This window comes from Xenopus laevis, chromosome 1S, assembly GCF_017654675.1.
Source record: "Xenopus laevis strain J_2021 chromosome 1S, Xenopus_laevis_v10.1, whole genome shotgun sequence".
NCBI lineage: Eukaryota > Metazoa > Chordata > Amphibia > Anura > Pipidae > Xenopus > Xenopus laevis.
Window position 1 is genome coordinate 6,163,386 of NC_054372.1, and position 16,811 is coordinate 6,180,196.

Below are 16,811 nucleotides of genomic sequence, written 5' to 3' on the forward strand. Positions count from 1 at the left end.
CAGATGACGCCAGAGAAAGGTTTGTACTAGTATATTAGTATTACTTAAATTCATGCATCCCAAATATAAGGTGTAGGCTTATACTGTACATACATTGGTATCATTATTGTCTTTTTAGCTGAAACACCATTGTTGCATGTCACATTTTTGGTGAGAAATCAAGGTTACTTTGCTGACTTGTTGGTTTTATTAGATTTTTGGCACAGTGGGGTAAAGCAGAGCCTGCACAGACACGGAATTGTTGTATGAGAGCCCAGGGGGAAGTATTTATAGACGCACACTGTGCTCATATAAAAAGCCATCCGTTTTTGACACCTTTTTCCAGGATTAGGAATTGAGTGCTAGAAATGAAAAGTGATCCTGGGTGAGTGGCCATAAAGAACAACGCTGCAGTGTATCTTCCCCAGGAATGTAAATACCCGAGAAATATATTAGATCATTTTAAAATTTCGTTTTCCCTGGAAGCAGCTATGTATCGACATCCTAAGTAGAATGAATTTCTCACGGTGCAGAACCAAAGGAACCTTTAGCATTAGATTGCAGGAAAAAATATATGATAGGGAATAGTCACAAATGCTAAGGGGCAATAAATAAGAGTAAGCAGAGTAAGACGATAAATAAAAAGGGCTGCAGCTGTGCACTAAAGATCTTAGACTTATTAGGAACTTGCAATTAACACTTGTAAAATAAGTGTTTCCATTGCAGGACACAAAGGCTTGCCATGGAACTCATGTTGCCTAATAATATCAGATAGTATTGTCCTTAGGTAGGAATGATTTTGGGATGATGCTGTCATCCAGCCAATCAGAAACAGGCATTGTCATGAGTCATCAAGAAGGATACTAAAAATATCTAATGGTTATCGACTAAGGCAGTGATCCCCAACCAGTAACTTGTAATAAAGTGCTCAGCCAATTTCATGGTGCCCCAAAGGCTTCATGTGCCAAAAGTACAGCTGGAACATTATCCTGTTTAATACACAAGTCTACAGTCCATTAGAGGATACTCCAGCCTGGTAGTTTATATGGGAATAACCAACAGCCAATCATATGGGCAAATTTACTAAAGCGCGAAGTGACTAATGCGGACGAAAATTCGTAATTTCGGTACTTCTCAAATTTACTAAAGGTCGCTAGCGTAGCTTCGCTAGTGAAGGAGATAGACTCTAGCGGTACTTCACTCCCTAACACCTGGCGAAGTTGTGCTCTGGCGAATGGACGTAGCTACGCAAATTCCCTAAGATGCAGATTTTACTGAACGTTACCTCTTGCGTCAGACTTGCCTTCGCCACCTCAGACCAGGCGAAGTGCAATAGAGTAGATAGGACTTCCTAAAAAAATAGTTGAAAATTTGAAAGTCCCAAAAAATGCTGGCGTCTTTTCCTTTTTCAGGGTGAAAAAGAACGTAAATTTTTTTTGGGGGTAACCGGCTTCCCCCCTACATTTTCTAACATATGGCACCTAAACTATACACTGGGCTCATGTGTAGGGCAATATAACAACTGTATTTTATTTTATTAAGGTTCCCTGGGCTTGTGTAGTGTAATGTATTTGCTGCAACATATATGTCCATTCAACTTTAATTTCCCGCCGTATGCAAATGAGGCAACGCTAGATGTAATGATATCGAAAATACGCCAGCATTCAGCGCAACTGTGAATTTTAGTGAATTGGCATTGTCCTGGCAAATCTACGCCGGCGAAGTGTTGCACTGTGAGCGAAGCCTTTGCTGGCGAATTTTCGGAGGTTAGTGAATTTGCCCCATATTACTTATCAGGCAACAGGTTTCATGCTTATATGGTGCCCCCAACTGTTTCTACTTTTGAATGTGGCTTACGTACAAAGGGTTGGGGACACCTAGCTGAATATGGAAGGGGAGAAATATCACAAATGATGTAGAAAATACATTTCATGTGCCAGTGACTGGAAGCCATTCAAAGCCAGAGATGCTTTCTTGACACTACTCATTACTAGATCATGTCCCAGAATAGAGGCTTGGGTTATCCAACAGATGATGTCTGTAATCCTGAATGTTATTCAAGTTGGCTTGTAACTAGCACAAAAATGTACTTCATCATTAGTACTACAATTTGTAAAAATCTAACCACAATTCATTCATTTCATTCACCCCCCAAGTCCCAGGCGGTAATAGCTCAATCAACTGGAAACTACAATTTGGAGATCATTGGTATACGCAATGACACATTCAGCATGGAGTAGCCATAAATGTGACCCCAACAGGCTAACTGGCTGCAAAGTGCTGCAGGAGTCAATAGGTTAAAGACAAAAATTAGGTGAGGGTAAAAGGTAGGCGACAGATAACTGGAAGGAGAACTAATCCTTCCTGATAAAGGATAAAGACTTTCAGCCAAAGCTTTTTTTTCTGCTCGGTGAGCATTACAAATTGCAGCAGGAATCATGAAATGACTGATTCATCAGCATATGGCAGAGGCATCAATGAGGCTAACGCTAAGAACACCAAGCCTTGTTAAAGTCTCCACTGTGCATAACATAAATACTGTTTTTGACCTAAAACATGTTGCACTGATGTAGATGGAATATGTTGCATCAATAACAATTTACTCGCGTTGCCTTCAGTTTGCTCATTTGCTCATGATATTTACTTGGTTTTAATATAGAAAGCCATTGCCTCCCACCTTTTGGATGTTTGTTGGTAGTGGTGGTACACAACACTTACTTGTTTGTCCTACTTAAAAGAGATTTAAGGTTCTGCACCAATTTCCATTATTTCAGTCCAATTTTTCTCAAACTGTCCAGCTAGCTTGCAATTTTGTTGAGGCTCCTCTGTCCTCATATATGGGTCTTAACTCAAAACTCAAGTCTCTAGTTGTGCTTACAATCCTTGTCATGGTTGTACACAAAAATTGCCTCAATTGTTTTCTGAAAGCAAAAACTATTTTATCTTTCTAATAAGGTGCAGTCACAAGCAGGGCTGTATTTATATATCCAGATGGATAAAGCGCTTGGATAGTGCTTATCCGAAAGGGTTAAATGAGCAGTGCAATTTATCATGTTTTCTTTAATAGTAATGGCTTGTCGTCCTTTGTTCCCAGGAATTATAACTAGATTCCAAGTTGTAATGACATGGAACTCCTGCTGCATTTACATATGGGTGAGTCCATTCAATCAGGAGTCTTTATATATATATATCGTTTATTTTTGAATTGGTAACTATAATATTGCAACCTTGTTGCTAAGAAAGATAATATATACATAGAAGCCAGTGATAGGAAATAATTACAGAATGTCTTAGAATAGCAACATACGTTGCGAGATTAGAAGGTACTGTTAAATTGATATAATAGAAGTGCTAAATTGATACAACATAAAGATTTCAAGTGAATTGGATAGGCTAATGGCAATTTCCTTGTTTTTACAGGTCTTTTACAGGTTAGGCGGATTGAGCAGTAACCTGGTTTTAACATTATGTTTCAGTGGGATTTCAACATGTATTATATGAAATAATGTGTGTCACTTTTAATAGCTAGATGAATTGGGTCACAATAAGTTTTTACAATATTTATTAGAGATCATATTTTGTAATTTTACACTTTGTGAGAGGCTTTTATAAATTTGTAAAATCTCTATTATGCACTTTAAGATGTATATCACTGATAGTTAATGAAAAAAGTTTTATCTATGATGAACTGTGTGTAGCCATATGGGAGTTATAATTGCACAATGCATTTTAAGATGTATATCACTAAATAGTTAATGAAAAAGTTTTATCTATGATGAACTGTGTGCAGCCATATGGGAGTTATAGTTGCACAATGCACTTTAAGATGTATATCACTAAATAGTTAATGAAAAAGTTTTATCCATGATGAACTGTGTGCAGCCATATGGGAGTTATAGTTGCACAATGCACTTTAAGATGTATAACACTAAATAGTTAATGGAAAACTTTTACCCATACTGCACTGCTGGTAGTCACATGAGATTATAAATGATTGTTTTTGGTTGTTCCTTTTTACACTTGATAAAGGGCGTGGGCCCGAAACATGTTGTGTAACTCATTATCCCAATAAAGAACTTTGCAGACAAGTTGCTGCCCTGGATTTGTTCCACAACTACTGAATGCATTTATATATCCACTGTAGGTGCCCGAGGGCCCTTGTCTAGGCTACCACAAGGAGGGATGGCACAGCCACAGGACTTTTGGCAGGTCTTCTAGAATCTTGGCTGCGTTTAGTTGAGCAGTGTTGAGTTAAGTGCCTTTGTTGAGTTGAGAAGAGCTGAATTAAGTGCCTTTGTTGACTTGAGCAGTGTTGAGTTAAGTTCCTTTGTTGAGTTGAGCAGTGTTGAGTTAAGTTCCTTTGTTGAGTTGAGCAGTATTGAGTTAAATTCCTTTGTTGAGTTGAGCAGTGTAGAATTAAGTTCCTTTGTTGAGTTGAGCAGTGTTGAGTTAAGTTCCTTTGTTGAGTTGAGTAGTGTTGAGTTAAGTTCCTTCGTTGAGTTGATCACTGTTGAGTTGTTAATTTGTTTAGTTGAGCAGTGTTGAGTTAAGTTCCTTTGTTGAGATGAGCACTGATAAGTTACTTTGTTGAGTTGAGCAGTGTTGAGTTGTTACTTTGTTGAGTTGAGCAGTGTCGAGTTAAGTTCCTTTGTTGAGTTGAGCAGCGTTGAGTTAAGTTCCGTTGTTGAGATGAGCAGTATTGAGTTAAGTTCCTTTGCTGAGATGAGCACTGATAAGTTACTTTGTTGGGTTGAGCAGTGTTGAGTTTTTACTTTGTTGAGTTGAGCAGTGTTGAGTTAAGTTTCTTTGTTGAGTTAAGTTCCTATGTTGAGTTGAGCAGTATTAAGTTGAGCTGTGTTAAGTTAAGTTCCTTTGTTGAGTTGAGCAGTGTTGCGTTAAGCTCCTTTGTTGAGTTGAGCAGTGTTGAGTTAAGTTACTTGCTGAGTTGAGCAGTGTTGAGTTAAGTTTCTTTGTTGAGTTCGGCAGTGTTGAGTTAAGTTCCTTTGTTGAGTTGAGCAGTGTAGAGTTTTTACTTTGTTGAGTTGAGCAGTGTTAAGTTAAGTTCCTTTGTTGAGTTGAGCAGTGTTAGTTAAGTTCCTTTGTTGAGTTGAGCAGTGTTGTGTTAAGCTCCTTTGTTGAGTTGAGCAGTGTTGAGTTAAGTTACTTGTTGAGTTGAGCAGTGTTGAGTTAAGTTTCTTTGTTGAGTTTAGCAGTGTTGAGTTAAGTTCCATTGTTGAGTTGAGCAGTGTTGAGTTAAGTTTCTTTGTTGAGTTTAGCAGTGTTGAGTTAAGTTCCATTGTTGAGTTGAGCAGTGTTGAGTTAAGTTCCTTTGTTGAGTCGATGAGTAATCTAAATCTTCAAAAGTCCAGCTCTTCAAAAAAAAAAACACTAAAACCATGATCTCTGCAAGAAAAGAAGGGCAGCTTTCATTGGTTTATTGACAGTTTTTAATTGGTGTACTTTTGTATTTGTGAATTTTATGGCTTGGGCACTTAAATTTTTTTTTAAAAAAAATCATAAATTAAAGGGGTTATTCACCTATGAATCAAATTTTAGAATGATGTAGAGAGTTTAAAAAATTATATTCATTATTTTTCGAATTACCCTGGTAAACATGTACTGAATTAAATTAGAGACTGGAATATAAATAGGAAAAGCTTGAATAGAAAGATGAGTAATAAAAAGTAGCAATAACAATAAGGGGCAGATTTATCAAAGGTCGAGGTGAAGTTTTGAAGTGAAAAACTTCGAATTTCTAGCTATTTTTTGGGTACTTCGACTAGGGAATAGTCATACTTCGATTCGAATTTGAAAAAACTTTGAAATTCGAAGGGCAAATTTATTTGAAGTACTGTCTCTTTAAAACTTCGACTTCGACCATTCACCACCTAAAAGCTGCCAAAGTGATGTTTTAGCCTATGGGGGACCTCCTACAACCTGTATGGAGGCAATAGGGGGAGTTTGGGAGATCGAAGGTCCAAGTTAAAGACTTCGAATAAGCTTGAATTCGGTCCACTTCGACCCCAAAAAAACTTCGACCTCTATTCGATTGGTCTTTTTGAATTCAAAGTTTGAAGTTTTTTTAACTTCGAACTTCGACCTTTGATAAATCTGCCCCTAAATGTGCATTTGTTTTTTAGATGGGGTCAATGACCCCCATTTGAAAACTGGAATGAAAAAGAAGGCAAATAATTCAAAATGTATGAAAAATAAAAATAAAGAAGGCCCATTGAAAAGTTGCTTAGAATTAGTCATTCTATAACATACTACAAGTTAAAAGGCTTAGGACCCCACACATGGACTCTGCTATACTATCAAGGATATTTTCACTACATTACAGATTTGCATTATAATAAACTATATATATATGTATGTTTTCCAGTGTTCAAAGTATAACAAAATAGAGAAAAGCATGTCACTAATTTAATGTGATTACAGGTATGGGACCTGTTATTCAGAATGCTTGGGATCTGGGGTTTTCTGGATAACAGATCTTTCTGTAATTTGGATCTTCGTACCTTAATTCTACTAGAAAATCATGAAAACATTAAATAAACCCAATAGGCTGGTTTTGCTTCCAATAAGGATTAATTTTACTGTTTTATTATTACACAGAAAAAGGAAATCGTTTTTGAAGATTTGGATTATTTGATTATAATGGAGTCTATGGGAGACGGCCTTTCTGTAATTTGGAACTTTCTGGATAATGGGTTTCTGGATAATGGATCCCATACCTGTACATACAAATGCGATATTACATTAGAGGTGCCTATGAGTAAAAGTCCTCTATTCCTCTAAAATGTACAATAAAAATGAGTTGCAGGGTACAGAGCGCCGAAAGCTTTGAAGTTTAGGGGAAAACTCTGTAAATATAGGAAACTTTGTGCATAAGTTACGGCACATAAAGTGCTCGGTGAAAACAACTAGTAGAAGTGATTGAGACGGGCAATTCCAGAGCTTCCATATTGGCTCGAAGTGTTTCATAAACTACCTACTAAAATCTCTTAATATTAACTTATATATGTTATTCTGGAATGTTTACCTGTGAGGATAAAATGTGTTTGGGGATGAAGGGAAATATCTCGGTAATATTTTAATCCAGAGCCAAAGCTGCAGCCTTTTTCATTTGGCATTACTTTTGCCTCAATATTTCCCTCAAACTAGTGGGAAGAAACAATGAGGATGGGGACCATTTATGGCACCTGTGGGCCCAGACTAGCAATGAACCAAGCACGGATCTTCAGCGAAATTCCACAATCGATACATTTTTCTGCCAAGCTGTAGCAAAAATAACACCACAACTAAAAAAAACTGCCAAGACAATATTGTCACTAAGACAAAAAAGTCACCATAAGAAAAAACTCCCATTTGCACAAAAAAGTAGCCAAGACAAAAAAGTCACTGCAAGAAAAATGCCCATTGGCTTAAATGCAATTGGAGTGAGAAACAATTGTCGCACGTAAAAAAAATGTAGTCACCTATTTTTCGCTGTTTTTCTCAGTTTCACCGTTTTTTTTATTTTTTTGAATAGAAAGATGAGTAATAAAAAGCAGCAATAACAATAGGGGCCTTATGCATCAAAATTCAACTTTTTTCTGAGTATTTAAATAAAAAAGTCTAACCAACGTAGAATCCACATTTGGACCATATTTATTATTAAAAAAGCATGATTCAATTCAATGAATTGGGTAAAATTAAGCGAAAATCCAAATTGTTTTCCCCAAATTGCTCTATTTTTCAGACTTTTTCTCAAAAAGCCCAAATAGGATTTTCGGGCTAATTCCATTGCAGACCACAGACACTTCCAAATAGAACAGGGACCTATACCATTGACTTCTATACAACCTCGACAGGTCTGAGATGGAGTATTTTTGGATTTAGACTTTTTCCCATGCTTGACCATATGGCAATAACTAGAGCCTCTTTTTGAAGCAGTCAGTAGTTCTTAGTATTAGTGATGGCCGAAAAATTCGCGAATTTCCCGAAACAGCGAAAAATTAGCGAAACGGCGCCGGCGTCTCGTTTTTGACGCCGGCACCTGTTTTTGACGCCGGCGTCCGTTTTTTCAGAAATTTTTTTTTGACGCCGGCGAATTCGCGCCTGGCGAATAAATTCGCCCATCACTACTTAGTATCATGGCTAACCTGGCACATACCACCCCCACCCTGTGCATTTACTGTAAGTATTGCTTTGTGTTTTGTAGGGGCAAAATCAATATCAGCTCTAGTGGCACATGCCAAAAAGTGGAGAATTGACACAAATGTGTTGACTTTGAGTGATAATTTGGGGAAACCATTATTTATGAAAACCCCAAAAAAATGTTTTTCTTCTTTATTGAAGACCAGCATTTCTGGGTATCTAAGTGGCATAATCACCAAGTGGAGCCCATGCTATGGCCTTGTCATATGGTGGAGATAATGCAAGGTCACATAATATTTCTCTAATAGCATCTCAAATGCAAAGCATTATGATCAATTATTATGAAGGTGCATATACTGTATCTTATATAGAGACATACCATAAAACTATGCCACCTCAGATATTCTCTAGCTCAGCAGGAACAGCTTATAAGTTTGAACTAAACCTTTATAAGGTATAAGAGGCATAAAATTGTGTCAGCACTAGTGTTCCCTTTTTACTAAGCACAATTCAACAAGAACAGCCCCATAGGTTTGCTCATAGTCTGTACAGAGAGATCCCATAAAACTATGGCAGCATAGGTATTCCCTGTACTAAGCACAATTCAGCAGGAACAGTCCCTAAGTTTGCTCATAGTCTGTACAGAGAGATCCCATAAAACTATGGCAGCATAGGTATTCCCTGTACTAAGCACAATTCAGCAGGAACAGTCCCTAAGTTTGCTCATAGTGTGTACAGAGAGATCCCATAAAACTATGGCAGCACAGGTATTCCTCTGTACTAAGCACAATTCAGCAGGAACAGTCCCCTAAGTTTGCTCATAGTCTGTACAGAGAGATCCCATAAAACTATGGCAGCATAGGTATTCCCTGTACTATGCACAATTCAGCAGGAACAGTCCCTAAGTTTGCTCATAGTCTGTACAGAGAGATCCCATAAAACTATGGCAGCATAGGTATTCCCTGTACTAAGCACAATTCAGCAGGAACAGTCCCCTAAGTTTGCTCATTGTCTGTACAGAGAGATCCCATAAAACTATGGCAGCATAGGTATTCCCCTGTACTAAGCACAATTCAGCAGGAACAGTCCCCTAAGTTTGCTCATAGTCTGTACAGAGAGATCCCATAAAACTATGGCAGCATAGGTATTCCCTGTACTAAGCACAATTCAGCAGGAACAGCCCCTAAGTTTGCTCATAGTCTGTACAGAGAGATCCCATAAAACTATGGCAGCATAGGTATTCCCTGTACTATGCACAATTCAGCAGGAACAGTCCCTAAGTTTGCTCATAGTCTGTACAGAGAGATCCCATAAAACTATGGCAGCATAGGTATTCCCTGTACTAAGCACAATTCAGCAGGAACAGTCCCCTAAGTTTGCTCATTGTCTGTACAGAGAGATCCCATAAAACTATGGCAGCATAGGTATTCCCTGTACTAAGCACAGTTCTGCAAGAGAATTGTGATGTATAGTAATGTGCCACTTGGCACAATAATTACAATATACATAACTAAATAAGGTTCCGTACAATTCAACCTATGCGACATGTTTTACTGCACTCCGGTGAAATAAACCTCTAATTACAAATTGCTAATATTTTCCCTTTAAATTGCAGTAAAATGAAAACTGATTATGGACAGCAGACACACAATTAACACCATTTCTAGGATGCATAACACTGTAATTAAAGGAATTCTGAGACCGTAATCAACAAATACAAGTGTCCAGATGGGGAACTAATTAGTCAATTGAACAAGTCAATTTTAATAGCGAGTGAATTTTTTTTCTTATTTGTTTGACCAAATGACAAGCCCGGACTAAGGGTCGAATTTCGAAGTGCTAAAACTTCGAAATTCGACCATCGAGTTTTTTTTTTGTTTGATTTTAGCTGTTTTCGATCAAATTAAAATCGTTTGATCGATTGTAGAAATCGTTCGAAACGAACGATTCAAATGATTTAATCGATCAAACGATTTTCAAAAAAAAAAAAACTTTGACTTCTAAAAACGTAGCCAAATATTGGCTATAGGTTCTGGGAGGTCCCCATAGGCTAACATAGCAATTCGGCAGGTTTAAGGTGGCGAAGTGTAGAATTCGACGTTTTTTAAAGAGACAGAACTTCGATTTTCGAATGGTCGAATATTCAAAGTTTTTTCAATTCGAATCGTATTTTGGCCTATTCGATGGTCGAAGTACCCAAAAATTTCTTCGAAATTTTGAATTCGAAGATTCATTTAGAATTCACTTCGACCCTTAGTAAATGTGCCCCTAACTTTCCCTTCTGAACAGTCATTTAATAGATCCCAGCACAAGGGATCTCACAGTGAGAGAAACATTTAAGGGTTTTAATACCAGCCTAGTAATATACAGCACAATTAAATCAGCGGTGCAGCTCTGTAGCCAATGGGATTGTTGGAAGGATTTACGAAACTATATTTATGCTCTACTTTTGCCGCCATCCATAGTAACATTGTCATAGCTGCACATAATCCGCGGCACATATTGAATGCCAAGCTGTCCGCGTTTTAATGAAAAGATTTTCTTTTAATATAATGATCATTTTTTTATATTAGTGGTAAAAGCATATTAGTCATTTCAGATGGGCATTAGGAAAAATAGAAAACACATAAATATTCATATCAAATTCCAACTCTTGAATATTGATTATAAGGGACATAAACCGTCCATAAAATGATTTCATTGCGCTCTCTGGCCGTCCATAGGGGGATTACTGTGCTGTTCTGGCTTCCCGATAATAAAACAAAAGGAGGGTTATACAGCTTAGTGATGTTTAGGTGTTCAGGGCTGGAGAAAATGGTGAATGCTCCCAACTTTAATCGCATAAAGGAAGAAAAGGAACCCAGGTGAAGGCATGACCCTTGTAGGGCTTGCAAAATGGGGAAATATTTTATCTAACACTGATTATTTAAGAATAATTAGTCATTTTGCAGGGCTTTAGCTCTAATGTTTTACCTCCCAGCTCTCCAGAGTAGCTGGCTTATGTATAAATCATGGAAGAGCAGCTTCCAATGAGAGTCTAGTTTTCCATGCACCACATTTCTCTCGTTCTCTTTCTCTCTATGGGGCAAATTTAACCTCAGAAAATTTGCCAGCGACGGCTTCTCTCATATCGCAACACTTTGCCAGGAGTAGATTCGCCAGGACAATGCTGTTTCACTAAAATCCGAAGTTGCGTCCAGGGCGCAGAACGCTGGCGAATTTGCGTTATTGTGGCAAGCGAAGCAAAGTTGCGCTATCGTTGGATGTTAGAAGTTAAATGGACGTATATGTTGCAGCAAATACATTACATTACACAAGTCCAGGGAACCTTAATAAAATAAAATAAAGTTGTTATATTGCCCTACACATGAGCCCAGTGTATAGTTTATGTGCCATATGTTAGGAAATGTAGGGGGGAGCCGGTTACCCTAAAAAAAATGTATGATCTTTTGCAGCCTATCACCCTGAAAAACTGAAAAGTCGCCAGCGTTTTTGGGACTATTTTTTGGGGAACTCTTATCTACTCTATTGCACTTCACCTGGTCTGAGGTAGTGAAGACAAGTGTGGCGCAAGAGCTAGCGTTTAGTAAAATCCGCATCTTAGTGAATTTGCGTAGTTACGTCCATTCGCCTGAGCGCAAATTTGCCCGGCGTTAGGGAGCAAAGTACCGCTAGAGTCTATCTCCTTCGCTAGCGAAGTTACGCCGGTGACCATTAGTAAATCTGTGAAGTACTGAAATGACGTCACGCTGGTGAATTTTCGCTTGCATTAGTCACTTTGCCCTTTAGTAAATTTGCCCCTATATATATATTTCAAAGTTAGAATATAAACTCCCCTTTAGTGGGGCCTTTATGGGAGCCATGCAGTTGCCTAGCAACAACCTGCACACCAGTCTATGGCAACAGGAAGTTGCAATGCAGTCTGGGAGCCACCGGCAGGAAGTGAAAAGCGCCAAGGTTCCAGTTCCAGAGGCAAGGGAGTTATGTATGGGCCTGGAGAGCTGCTAAGCCACAGCAGAAACAACCCTTTTGAGCATCTTGGTAAAGGGATGGCCGAGGGGGTTCAGGGGTCCTTGCAGCACTGACGCAGTCTTTCTGAGGGGGGGCGGCATCAGAAAAGATCCTGTATGTACATAGGAAAAAAGGCAAAAGTAGAGCATAAATATAGTTTCGTCCATCCTTCCAACAATCCCATTGGCTGCAGAGCTGCGCCGCTGATTTAATTTAAAATTCACGGGAAATTCACAAATTTTCCGGCGATGAGATGAGATAAGTGCCATATGAGAAGTATAATACTGTCAAAAGTGCCAGAAAGGGTATCAATAGGTTTCCAATCATGGGTTCCAATGGCTGCCCACCCCATATATACAACTTGGAAGGCAATACCAACCCTTCCCAGAGCAATATAAAGAGTCTGCATTAATATTTAAGTTAGAATTCCATATCTGCGTCACATATATATGTGAAAAATATCTCTCCCTGTACATAATAGTCACAGCAGAAAAGCCTTATATAAACAAAAACCTCGATCATTTTCCCATCAGATCTCCGCACCACCTTTCATTTTCATAGAAGAACATTTAAAGGTCTCGCGCATGGAAGACTGTCGGCAAAGGAGGAGGGGGGAAGAGAGAGAGATGATTAATTCACATTGAATTTAATGTGACAAGGAGCATTTTCCATTTCCCAAACCAAACTCCATCTGAGGGAAATGAAATGTGATATTTTGTGCCATCGAGATAAACAATAGGAAGATAATTTGTGAATAACTATCAGACGCAAGTCTCTGAATGTGCCAGGTTCAGATAAACATAATCAGAAATGTCTTTGTTCCTTTTTTTTTTTTTTTAGGGACACGTTCAAATGATTTTTTTTTTTTTTTTCAAATTTTTCGCTCAACCGTTAATCATAACCCAGCAATGTTTTCATCTAAACTTGATGAATATTTCTAAGCTTTCTTTCTTTTTTTTCTTACTTGAAGTGTAATAATATCCCATAATGCACCTAAATAGTGCTAACATAACGCCAACCGGTATAAGCGTTTGTGCAGTGCCCAAAACAAGTTATAAATAAATAAATAAAGCAACATTTGATGTTAAAGGGATACTGTCATGGGAAAAAAAAAAATTCAAAATGAATCAGTTAATAGTGCTGCTCCAGCAGAATTCTGCACTGAAATCCATTTCTCAAAAGAGCAAACAGATTTTTTTATATTCAATTTTGAAATCTGACATGGGGCTAGACATATTGTCAATTTCCCAGCTGCCCCTGGTCATGTGACTTGTGCTCTGATAAACTTCAGTCTCTCTTTACTGCTGTACTGCAAGTTGGAGTGATATCACCCCCCTCCCTTTTCCCCCCCAGCAGCCAAACAAAAGAGCAATGGGAAGGTAACCAGATAGCAGCTCCCTAACACAAGATAACAGCTGCCTGGTAGATCTAAGAACAACACTCAATAGTAAAATCCCATGTCCCACTGAGACACATTCAGTTACATTGAGAAGGAAAAACAGCAGCCTGCCAGAAAGCATTTCTCTCCTGAAGTGCAGGCACAAGTCACATGACCAGGGGCAGCTGGGAAATTGACCAAATGTCTAGCCCCATGTCAGATTTATAAATTGAATATAAAAAAATCTGTTTGCTCTTTTGAGAAATGGATTTCAATGCAGAATTCTGCTGGAGCAGCACTATTAACTGATTCATTTTGAAAAAATTTTTTTTTCCCATGACAGTATCCCTTTAAGAATTAGGTCTATTTAAATATAACCCCAGCTAGAGGGTTAAGGTGGCCACAGATGCACAATAATATCGTACGAAACTAATTTTTGCACGATATTCGGTACTTTTATGGTGGGAGATGAACCGACTGATACCGGCAGAAGACTTGGATATCGGTCGGCTCATCAATCGGCTCATCAATCGGCTGGCAGGAATATTTTGATTGGGCTCCTTTGAAGGCACCCGAATATTGGGCATTGTTAGTGCTGAATCATCAGATACAGGTAGAATTCTATTGTTTCTATATGTATATCTGACCATTCAGCTCTATGTGTGTCCATTGAAACAAACGATCTTTCTTGGAAACATCTTTTCCAGGAAATATTGTAATTGTACCGTCTATGGCCACTTTAAGATACCTCTACATCATGCAAAATTTTGAAGGTCTCATTAAAGTGCTGCAAAACAGTAATTCTAAAAGTAAAAAACGTTATCAGAAGATAGGAAAAACGGCATTTCGTGCCTGTATGATGATAGGGACATGATGAATATTGTTTCCGTAATATATTTAATGTTCTGGCTATTTTGATTTCTACCCAGGTGTCCAACATGGGAATGTTTGGGATATTTAACCCTGGTTGATGCTTTATACATGACAGAGCGCCACTGGTTTAATGGCTTCTTTCATTATCAAGGTGGGGGTAATTAGATCCATATAATGCTGTAAGAGCTTACCCTGGTGGTCTAGTGGGGGGGCGGCAGGGACGTTTGCCGCCCCCTCGGCAAGGACACCAGCAGCGTCTTCTTTCTTCCCAGGCGCCGGTCTAATAGGGCGCGCACGGCGCTCTTCTGCTGGTTTTATTGCGCATGCACGCTGACATAATGACGTCAGAGCGCAACAGTGCGAAAATTCGAATATTTAAAGGGCCATTCTGCAGTTTCTCATTGCCCGTTATAGGTTTGTTCCTGGTGCCTTTAGCTGTTTGCTATTCTGATTCTGAACTTGTTCTGACTACCTGTTGTGACCCCTGCCTGTTCCTGACGATTCTGACCTCTGTATCCTGAACCATTGCCTGAATTTCGACTACCTCTTCTGCCGTATCCCTCTGATTGATCTCCTGGTTTTGACCCTTGCCTGCCTGACCTCGCTTTGAATGCCGCCGGCCTGATTTGTTTACGCTCACTTTCTGCCTGCCTCGACCCGGCCTGTTCCGACTACGATTCTGTCTAACACCTTGTACCACGGCCTTCAGCCCAAAGACTTTGCTAACAGTAATACCCCTCTGCCCATCCAGAACCTCTCGCCTTGCACCTCTCGTTTAAGTCCTGGTGGTATCCAAGTAGCTGAGGGCTCCTCCTGAGGCCAACGGCAGTCACACTACAGGTGAAGCACGAGCCGAGACCAGGGTGCTTGCCATTTGTTCTGGTGTTGGGTGCCGACCGTGACAAATGCCCTTTAAAGGCTTTTCACTGTGGGTAGCCTCTAATGTGGAACCTATGATTTAGTGATATGATGATTTGTCCATAGGCTTATGATACATGGTGGTTTGTATAGTATTTTTCTTGATATGAATGGTTGTGTCCAGAAAGTGAATGTGAGGGGGGTGGGGAGGTTAGTTTCAAGTTGTCAGATGAAAGTTATGAAATTAGGGGAAATGAAAGCAATTTCACTCTTTTAGGACACCAGAAGCAACACATTCATCTAGATGTATATCGTTCTGCTTTTGCATCGTCCTCCTTAGAAAATTTGCAACCAATTCATTAAACTCAGTGGGGGTCATTTATCAACACTGGGCAAATTTGCGCAGTAACCCATGGCAACCAATCAAATTGCTGTATTCATTGTTCTACTTGCAGCCGGCTTCAAAAAGCTAATCACTGATTGGTTGCTGTAGGTAACTGCCCATGGGCAAATGTGCCCAGTGTTGATAAATGAGCCCCAGTCTGTCTTTGTCCCACCGTCAAGCTCTTGACCAGGACATTTGACAAGTGGATGGGGGGGAGGAGTTTGGTTGTTCATGAGTGTGAAATCATTGGCTGACATGTCAATCTAAGTTATGTTAATATTTTCTTCTAAATTTTTTTTTTTTTAAAAAAATAAACCCCTATATATTAGTAGGGTTACCACCTTCCCCCCCCCCAAACTTACCGGTCAGTTTGCGAGGGATGCCAGCGGTGATGTCACTGGTGGGGCAATGACATCACGGTGGCAGGGAATGGGTTGATCAGGGTCCATGGCGAGGTCCAACAGCTTAAAAGTAAGGGGCACATTTACGAAGGGTCGAATTTCGAAGTGGTAAAACTTCCAAATTTGACCATCGAACTGTAGAAGTTTTTTTTTTGAGTGAATTTAGCCGTTTTCGAACGATTCAAACGATTTAAATGATCGAATGAATGATTTAAAAAAATCTAGGAGGTCCCCATAGGCTAACATAGCAATTCGGCAGGTTTAAGGTGGCGAAGTATCGAAGTCAAAGTTTTTTAAAGAGACAATACTTTGATTTTCAAATGGTCGAATATTCAACGTTTTTCCAATTCAAATCTAATTTTGGCCTATTCGATGGTTGAAGTACCCAAAATTACTTCGAAATTCGAAGTTTTTGAATTCGAAAATTCACTTTGACCCTTAGTAAATGTGCCCCTAAGTGTTGCTGAGGTGGGGAAAGCTTAAGGAAACAGGGGACATTATAAATTTACAGACAATTACTTGTAATTTGTAATAGCAGCCCTGGCCCCTAGCTGGTGATGTATTGGCTTGTGGTAGTACATTAGGTACTATCTACCAACCCAAATTATCATGAGAATATCAGACTCGCCAATGAAAAGGCACCAGATCTCAAAAGTTTGTTGACTTTCAAATAGTTTCACTTATCTCTACTCAAACAGAAAACAGAGGAAAGCAATTTATTTGAGACCTTTCCATATTCTCCACCCTACGTTCAAACATGTCGAGGCTGTTTATGGCAGAATTGTTT

General features: G+C 39.0%; 1 long non-coding RNA gene across 1 annotated transcript; it reads left to right on the top strand.

The window, feature by feature from the left end:
- The first annotated feature begins 2,972 nt into the window (after positions 1-2,972).
- LOC108706492 lies at positions 2,973-3,543 on the top strand. Its single transcript, XR_001934105.2, has 2 exons — positions 2,973-3,132; positions 3,400-3,543. It is a non-coding gene; the product is annotated as an uncharacterized LOC108706492 (long non-coding RNA).
- Positions 3,544-16,811: the final 13,268 nt, after the last annotated feature.